The following is a 9,065-nucleotide window of genomic DNA, read 5'->3' on the forward strand; positions in this document are numbered from 1 at the left end:
TAAATATGTATGAGAAGTTTTCGAAATTGTTGGAATCCCTGCCGACAACAATAACTACAGCAAGGTCGGAAAGAAGACAAGCTGGGATCGTTGCTGCTTCGATCTGGCTGACGACGATGGTGATCAGCAGAGGCCAGAAGAGTCCAAGTCGATCAGTCGAACAGCAGTTCGTCAGTCTGCGACTTTGGAAGGGAGTCAAGGGGGAAGTGGGGCAGATGGAGTCGGAAGGAGGCTGGAGCCAAGGGTTCGGCAAAAGGCAATCATTGATCAGCGGAATTTAGAGCGAAAATTTGATATTAAGGCCAAGCGGGGAAACAGCAGAAAAAAACCGAAACAAAAATTACGTTAAAGGAGAGGCAACAACTTTGTTGGGGCAGAAAAAATCTCGAAATTGTTAAAATAAAATTAAGCAGAAATAAACGCCCCACAAAGTGAGGCAGAAATATCAGGGGAGGGAAAATCGAAACGGGCAGTGATCACCGATCACCAATTATAAGAAATGATGGCTCAAGTTCATAGATATACACCGCAAGGAATTCGATTTGGCCAGCTTTAAAGGCTCAATGGGTTTCATTGAATTCGAAAGCCATTACTTTTTGGGAAACATTATAAGATTGAGAATCCACCTTCTTGAGAATCTTATCAGTTTTCGAGTGCACTCAACACTTTGCTTTTAATATAAATAATTGTCCACGGCTACCGCAAGTCGAAGAGGAGCGCTATCCTATCACCCCGGCGGCTCCACTCTTCCACTCCTCCATTACGGCGTCGTCTCTTTTGGGCACAATCAATGATGATAGATAGGCCACCGAAGGATGGGACGCGGGGATCGCATCGCGTGTGCGATCAGTGTCCAACCACAAATCGCTTTGGGGCCTTTGACAGCATCATTCAAAAAGTAAATACGATCTGTCGCCGCTTTCGAGTGGAGCATGAAGGAGCTGCTCCGCTCCACTCGAATATCCACAGATCCGCGAGATTCGAGGAGCGGGTTTCGAAACGATCGTGATTAAATTCGCCAATCGAACAGCAGGAAGCAATCGGCGATCGGAGGCAATCGGCAATTCGGCGTGGACGGTGGGAAAAATCCGCTTCATACGGTTGGGCGGACTAGGCAACTGGGAGGTGGATGTCGGAAAATGTTTTCGGTGGAATTATGAAAGTGAATTATGTTTTCAGGGGAATTAGGTCTGGCAATCGCTTGGGAAACTAGCGACTGACCCACATAAACTGTCGCATATTATCACCACTCGAAGTCGAAGTCGAAGTCGAAGTCGGCTTGGATCCGCAATCTTTGCGCGATGACAACCTTACGAATCGGTTTTTAAGCATGTACAAACAGCGCAACCCCAATCGCAAGGCGACTGTAATTGGAGGGCTGCGAGGGCTAGTTAAATGTGCAGATTACACACCTTATTATTATGAAATATGTTCCCTAATTATGACCAAGGGGTGAGACGTGGGCCGGCCAGTTTGGCCAGGGGACAACCTCTTAATAGTCGCTTTGGCCAGCCCTTATGTAATTTCCACTGCCAGTTCGGCTTTTCTGCTGTTCGGGAGCCGGGAAAAAAGGGCCCAGAGAGGCAAGCCATGGACCTCCTTATACGAGTATTGACAGTCCTGGCGACAACGACGACGTCTGAACTCGGGCAACGCAGCGGGGAAAACTCAGAGGGGGAGTCTCTGTCGAGACTCCGACTTTTGCTGACTTCTGGCTGCTGGCTGCTGGCTCCCGTCTTCCTCATGCCAATTTATTTATGGTGCGGTACAAGTTTTTACGCACTCAAGTGCTCTGAGACTAATTGGGCACGAAACGCAATCAAAGTGACGACGACAACGATGTATTGGGCCGATCCCTGCTCCCTGCCCACTGCTCCTTGCTTCTGCTCCAGGAGAACCGGGTGACACTCACTGGAATCGATGGATGGCTGGCTGGCTGGCTGGTCGGTCGGTCGGTCGATCGATCGATGGATGGATGGATGGATGCGAGGACAGACAAAGTGCACAGAAAAACGGAACGGCAGCGAAGCACTCAGAAAAAATGTTGGTGGGAGTGAGGCATTTTACAAGCGAAAGTTTTCATTCCAAACTCGCACAGAGCTCTACTTTAGAGTTTACGTTCTTTCCACTTTTCACCGAAAACTAAATTTCTAAAAACGAATTTCAAATACAAACTAAAACCTAAGGTCTTCGGAAATTCTTAAAGTGATTTCACCTGAGAGTGCGACAAGAGAGCGCTCAACGATCGATTCGATCACTTGAACTTTATATCTCGGCTGATGAGGCTTTGATTTGTGGCCCTCAGCCGGGGATCTTAACTGGAGAAGGGAAAGGGGAAGGGGAACTGGGAGGGGGAGGGGGAATACTGAAGCGGAGTCCGGCCAAATAGTTGGCCTATGTTCTACACAATTATCTGTTATTATCGAGCTTTATTTTGCTCTTTTTCATTGCGCAGCGATGTTGACATCTCATTGCTGGAGGAGCCTTTTATGCCAACACTTAAAAATAGCAGCCACAGGAGATGTTCGCTGGAGAGGTACCCCCTCCTCCCCTCCTCCCCCTTTCTCCCTTTCTCGGAGAATTCCTTGGCATTCCCCTGCGATCGTTGAGGGAGAACACGTGTCTCTCAGTGGGCTGGTGGGGAGTGGGAGGCGTTCGTTGGTTGGCAAGGACATCGCTTTTTGACGAGAGCTACCGACAAGAGCGATCAAGCTACTAATGGCTTGTGAGAATAACATGACCCCTATAGGCAACAAATATTTTATGTAGTTATACACATAATTTTAACCAAAGCGAAACCTGAAATCACCTTTGGGTTTAAGTGTTAGGAGTCTTGACTTTCGAATCTCTTTCGACTTTCGTTCATTATTATCTTTCGACCAGCACTATCACTTCCTTTCTCGACTCCTCCCAAAAAGCTTGACCTGCGACTGATGAACTCAATCAAATCGAAATTAAAGGAGGCCGGGAGAAAATCCGCGAAGCAAATTACAATTTTGATAATTGCCATGACTGCGACTCGAAATCATTTCTGCCCCTTCGCCGGCGCTCGAGCTGAACGGTTTCGATCGACCGATGGATCGAGGCAGCAAACTGCCGAAAAACCACCGATCCAAGGGTCAGCAAATTTGGGGAAAAGGACGCAAAGACGGAACGACGGACCGCGAAATAGGGTATACTTTCTGGGGGCAATGATTTACGGCCGCGGAGGTACGAAGACCTCGAAGTCGAAGTGGAGAGAACCGAACCGAGGGACAAATCAATAAATTTTAGATCGGTGCTTGCACTTGATTATAAAGTGGAAGTCAGCACATAATGTCCAGTTGTTGTATAATTTTGGCAGATTGCTGATTCTTTATGCTCCCATTCCGCGCCTCCACTTCCTGTTGACCTTGCGGATGTCTCTGATGGATTCCCGCTAATGTTGTGTTCCGATTATATTGGTAGTCCTTAAATCTATTTTTTACTAACTGATGAGGTAGTATTTAAATTGCTTTCGGGGATTGGGGTGTAAAAATTAAAAGTCTGGCTCCTCGTGCCTGAGCTATTTGCGCAAACTCCAGCACTTCACTTCCTGCTGACCTTGTGGAGCACCTGTATTTGTCCCTCTGAGAACCCGCGCTAATTCCATGACTACATTCCGTTTCCATTGCAGATACCGAGAGGACGCTCTGTGCTGGGGCGACAGGTGAGCGCAGCCAACAAGTGAGCCGAGACATTTATCGGCTAATTTAATTTATTTAGAAAATGCCACAGCTTTTTCCCGCCGTAACAGCTTCACGCTAATCGAATTCAACAGCCCGACTTAAATGTGCTTTTTGCTTTTTGCTTTCTTCTGCCCCTCTTATTGCAGAAAGTCCATGGAGGAGATCGGCGCGGCCCAGTCCTCGGTGAATGCGCGGTAAGTGTTAATGTTACCGTAAATGATTCAGTCCCCCGACCGCAGATCTGGGATCCCCCACCCCCTCTCCGATCTGACGTCCCCAACCTCAGCGCCACTTGGCGGCGGCGGCGACTGCGCATCGCATTTGTTAGCATAAAATTATTGAATGCCAGCGGAGTCGTCGTCGCTGTCTGCGTCTTGAATCGTTGTTGCATCTCCCGATGTTCAGAAGTCGGCGCGACAGACGTCAAAGGCGCATCTATGGGATACCTGGTATCGACTGGTATCGACTGGTATCGACGGCTTACAGCAGAAACCGTTGGCCGCCTTCAGGGTATCCCGATGCCAATCGGCCATCGCTGGCGAAGCGTTAGATTGGTCCTTAGCAAGGGGACTTATTAATAACGTATACGATAGAACCGAACGCACCTTGCAAACGAACTTTATTAGCAAGTACTATAGGAGCTCTTAAATGTTTTGGGGACGGGGGGAAAACCCTAGGGAGCTTGATAAAGAGACTACCCAAGCACACATCCCGAAAATGCCACGTATTCCTCGAGGCTTAGCCGTTCCCAACTCAGTTCACCTGGCTTATCTAGTGTAGAGCCAGTTCGACTCGATCCGCCAGCGATTCCACTTGATGTGCGCTGTCTGCTCTCGGCTGACTTGTTGTCTTGTTCTCGTTTTGTTATGACATTTTACATTTTTAATGGGAATTCTCACATAAAAAGTACAAATATCGGACTAATTGGATTTATCTCGAGGCTGTCGCGCGTTGTCACACTCTTTTTCTTAGCCTGCCGGAAGATCTGAGGCAGAAAGTCCCGAGTCCCGAGAAGAACGTAGAAATGGGGGGAGCAGTGCAGTTCTAGACGAGTTTCTAGTTCTCAGACCCCGAAGACCCTGTCCAAGACTCTAGCCGCTGGAACCGAGTCTTGTAGCAATTAGCAGTAACCCAGCAGTGGCCGAGTCCCAATTCGTTCCCCAATCCGTTTCCAATGAATCGATCAACTGGCAAACACAACGATAACAACACTCGGCCACAACAATGCAGCAATGAGGTAAAGTTGCATTGCTCAAATTGATTTCTGCAATTAATTGAACAACGCAAATGACAAACTGACAAAAACCCGGGCCACAAAACAAAAGTAAAGTACATATGGCTGCAGCGAATTCCTCTCTCTTCAGGCCAGACCCGTCTTCCAGCCCGAAGACCTCTCTTCCAGCCCGAAGACCCCTCTCTCCTGGCTTTCCAACCTCGAGCCATTCGAGGAATGCACTTTGGCTCCCGAACACGCTTCCAGCTCGCGAGCAGAAAAGCGGGGATTGTGACTGAGGAGTTGGTCGGAGGACAAGGTCCTGCCTCGAATTCAGAGGGTATTTCAGGGGTATGCATATGTGATAGGTGAATAAGAAGTAAACAATATAGAAGCACTCACCCCGTTCCTAATCCACTTTGCATTGCTCATTATTCATAAAATTCCATTTGCATTGAAGTACAGTTTTGTTTAACACAACCAATAAAACACTACATAAACACTAAAATAAATAAATAAATAACATTCCAATCAAACACAATATACGAGTTTTTCTGCTTACCTTTTTACACTTTCATTCATCACGAGCGTTATTACTTTTGGGGTACAGCTCCTTCGTTTACTTTTATTTGCTCTCCTTTCTATCTTCTTTTCACGGTCACATCTGCAATTGTAGTTGTGACTTATTTTCAATTTGTTTTTATGATCTGCTTTATTGAAAGGCTCCACGTCTCGACACAGTTTCGGAAGCTGCATGAGTATAGTATATTAGTATTAGTGTTAGTATTCCTGAGGTACAGTGCCATCACTGTATATGAAGTAAATAATGTAAGCACTCACCCTTTTCTAGTCCATTCGATTTGATACCATTTGCATTATTCTTTTGTTTAATGCAATCAATAAAACACTATATAAATAACAAACGTTAAAAAACATTGCAAAGGAACACATTTACGAGCTTTTCTGCTTACCTTTTGACACTATCATTCATGACGCGCTATAATTCTTTTAGGGTACAGCTCCTTCGTTCACTTTTATTTGCTCTTCTTTTTTACTTTTCACGGTCATGTCTGCAATCGTAGTTGTTGCGCTTTTTTATTTTGTTTTTATGATCTGCTTTATTGAAAGGCTTGTTACTACTCCACATCTCGACACAGTTTCGGAAGGTGCAAGAATATTAATTAATAATTCCGAGCACAACTGATCACTTTTGTGTCGCCGCAGCTTCTCCTTCTTCGGCAGCCGCGAGTTATTCAACTAAATACCAGAAAAGTGAGCGACAACCTGCAAAAGCGAAAGAAAACCGGAGTTAAAGAGGGAGGAAAAGAGAGGAGTCAGAGAGAGGGGTTTTACAGATTATTCCTTGTTCTGTTTCGTTATTGAGTAAATTTATCGGCAAAACGACAAACGTTTATTGTACACCAAACAATAATATGTTTAGAGATGAAATAAATTTGAACAAACTTTTACTTACTTATACTTAAGAGTCCTGATACAATGTTGTCCGAAAGAAGAAGCTAAAAAAGTGGATTTAAGCCACTGCCGTTCATCACTTTTTACTCAAAAGTTATTACCCAAGCTCCAAGGGCAAACGAAGGGTCGAGGGTAATCGGGGGAACTGGAGAGAATATTTCATCGGAAGCACGGACAATTGCGATAAAGATCACGCTCCCGAACTGCACTACTCCGATTTCATTTCGATTCAGTCCCTCTGTCCCTACCTCTCTCCCTCTCTCATTCTCTCTCCGATGTTTTATTGCTTAATTGTTGGTCTCTCTTGTGGTTTTTGAATTATGAACTTCTCTGTTTGTCACTGCTTTCGTTTTGTTTTGCTTTGTGTTGTGTAACACAATCGAGAAACAGTTAGGCCATAAAAAAACTCTCCTCAGATCTGACAAGTAGATAATGCATTTCTCCGGCTACTCTTTTTCGGCAGTTGCAGCATCAGTGACTTTAAACACTTAAAAAATTTAAAAATATTTTATATGTATTATATAGCTTCCCACTAAATGTCTTGCCATTTTTTGTACAGTAAAATAATTTGGAAAATTTCTGAAAAAATTTTAAGATTAAACAATAATTTGTTCAGGTGTAGGAATGATTCTTCTGGAAATCATTTTGTCCAGCTATTTTATCACCTCGTGTCAGTTTTATGGAGGCTTGGCCTGCCTCCTGAAAAAGAGAGTGAAGAAAGGAGAAATGGTGACAGATCAGCGATCGCGGTTAGTTTATTGCTTCCTCCTGGCTCCTTTCTCACTCATTTCTCTCTTATCTTATCGCCTCGATCACTTGTTCATCGATCGTTTTCCAGGCGCCTTTGAATTGTTTTCTGGTTCTTGTTTATTTTCGTATTTGTGATTTTCGCATTCACTGTTTTGTTTGGATTTCTTCTGCCATCACGTTCCTATTTGAAATGGACGCCTCGTGTGTCCGAGTAAACGTGATGGATGCATCAACTGGCCAACTTTGCCTTCCGTTCCCCTCCCTTATGGCTCTTGGCTCCTTGTATACCTCCTTAATAAGTTTCCTGTTGGCTCCGTTACCAACCCAATTCCTGTGTCCTTGTGGATAATTCTGTACAGTGCGCTCTCGAAATCACTTTATGTAAACATACAAGTTGTTGTACTTTTAATTTGATTTAATTTTCAACAAACTTAAGTTCCACCAATGGAAATTTATTTAACCTAATTTGCGATCAATTCCTTGTTTGGCTAATTAAGCGTTAGACAAAAGCGTTATCACTGTACCGTTCCCGACACGTGATGTGTGGAAGAGCAGGCCAGACGTGCGCCAGACACTTGTGCTTAGTTCTGCCCCCGCTGGCCATTGACTCTTCCATTCATAAAAGTCTGGCGGCGAATTCGAGCTCCTGACTGGAATACAAGTGTTTTCGAAAAACCAAAGCAGAAAACGCAACTGAAACCGAAACCAAAATGAAAATTCATGTCCATGTTCCAGCGATGCCCGCAGCACGCACACGCACCTCAAAATGGCGAGGGGGTGGTAAGTGCCAGGGTGGTGAGGTGTGGAGAGTGGCGGGAGGGGTTGAGGCGCCACCACACGCATCGTTGCACGTCCATGGCCATTGTCCTCGGGCGGCTGAGGCTGAAGCCACACGCCGTCCACTCATCATCCACACGTAGTCCACAACACTCGCAGAAATCTAGCGATTTTGACGTCATCATCAGTTCGCTTGAAGTGAACTTCAAAAGATCGGTTTATTTACTTTCTATCACGTCCTGTTTCACAATTTAGTATATCCTTTTTGTAACCTGCTTATATCTGACCATTTTTTTGACTTTTTCTGGGGTCACGCTAATCCTTTGATTAATGTATCTAATCAAAATTTTACGAGTTAATAATATGTTAACTGAGTGACCACAGTTTTTTGTTCAGTGTGCACTCACGGCCGATTTCGGACCTACAGAAGAAGGTTCTTCCACTCTCCTCTGGACAATTCCAATCCCTGCCTGCCCCACAATGATGATGACCAAGAAGATGATGATGGCCACGATGTCTGCTTGGTGTCTGGACGTGAACGTGAACATGGACATGGCCCACCGACCCCCCTTTACCCCCCAAAACCCCCGAACATCCTGCCATTCATTCCGGAAGCGCGAACGCTTTCCACGTTCGATTTTTATGGCGAGCGTTGAATTCGAGTTCCTCATTCATTGTCTACTCTCGACCACCTCTTCTTTTTCTCCTGGACCTGGACACCCCCGCTGGCCCCGCAAACCCCAGCCAACCCCCTTAACCCCTCGGCGCCTGACCCAAGCACTTGGCACGTTTCCTTTTTAAAATTCACAATTGCCGCCGCCGTAATTGTGGGAGAATTCGCTACGCCAACTTGTCTCCTTGCCATCTCACTCACTCTCTCCCAAGAAATCGATCACGTTTCGGTTTCTACACATGTTCCAGTTACGTTGCGCTTACGTAATGTTTATACTACTCCCGGTGGGTCGGCGGTCTAGCGGGGTGTCCTAAACATTGCCTATGGTTAAGGTCAAGAAACCAAATTTGCTCTGATTTTTGAACGAAAACCGAAGATGTTTTAATCCCCACGAGATTTATGCATTATATTTTAACATAATATGTATGTATTGATAACAAAAAAAACATCACAATTTTGTTTCTAAAATAGA

General features: G+C 45.2%; 1 long non-coding RNA gene across 4 annotated transcripts in view; it reads right to left on the reverse strand.

Moving 5' to 3' along the window:
* Positions 1 to 9,065, reverse strand: part of LOC108099002 — a 259,141-nt gene that overhangs the window by 42,977 nt on the left and 207,099 nt on the right. For 2 of the 4 annotated variants that reach the window (XR_001771897.2, XR_001771896.2), the window contains exons 4-7: positions 5,892 to 6,204; positions 5,761 to 5,827; positions 5,483 to 5,670; positions 5,323 to 5,422 (exon numbers count right to left, since the gene is read on the reverse strand). This is a non-coding gene — a long non-coding RNA (uncharacterized LOC108099002). Of the gene's footprint in view, positions 1 to 5,322; positions 5,423 to 5,482; positions 5,671 to 5,760; positions 5,828 to 5,891; positions 6,205 to 6,394; positions 6,592 to 9,065 lie in introns of those variants that run through there. The other 2 variants (XR_001771898.2, XR_001771895.2) reach the window with 2 other exon arrangements.

This window comes from Drosophila ficusphila, unplaced genomic scaffold (assembly GCF_018152265.1).
Source record: "Drosophila ficusphila isolate 14025-0441.05 unplaced genomic scaffold, ASM1815226v1 contig_288, whole genome shotgun sequence".
NCBI classification, from domain to species: Eukaryota; Metazoa; Arthropoda; class Insecta; order Diptera; family Drosophilidae; genus Drosophila; species Drosophila ficusphila.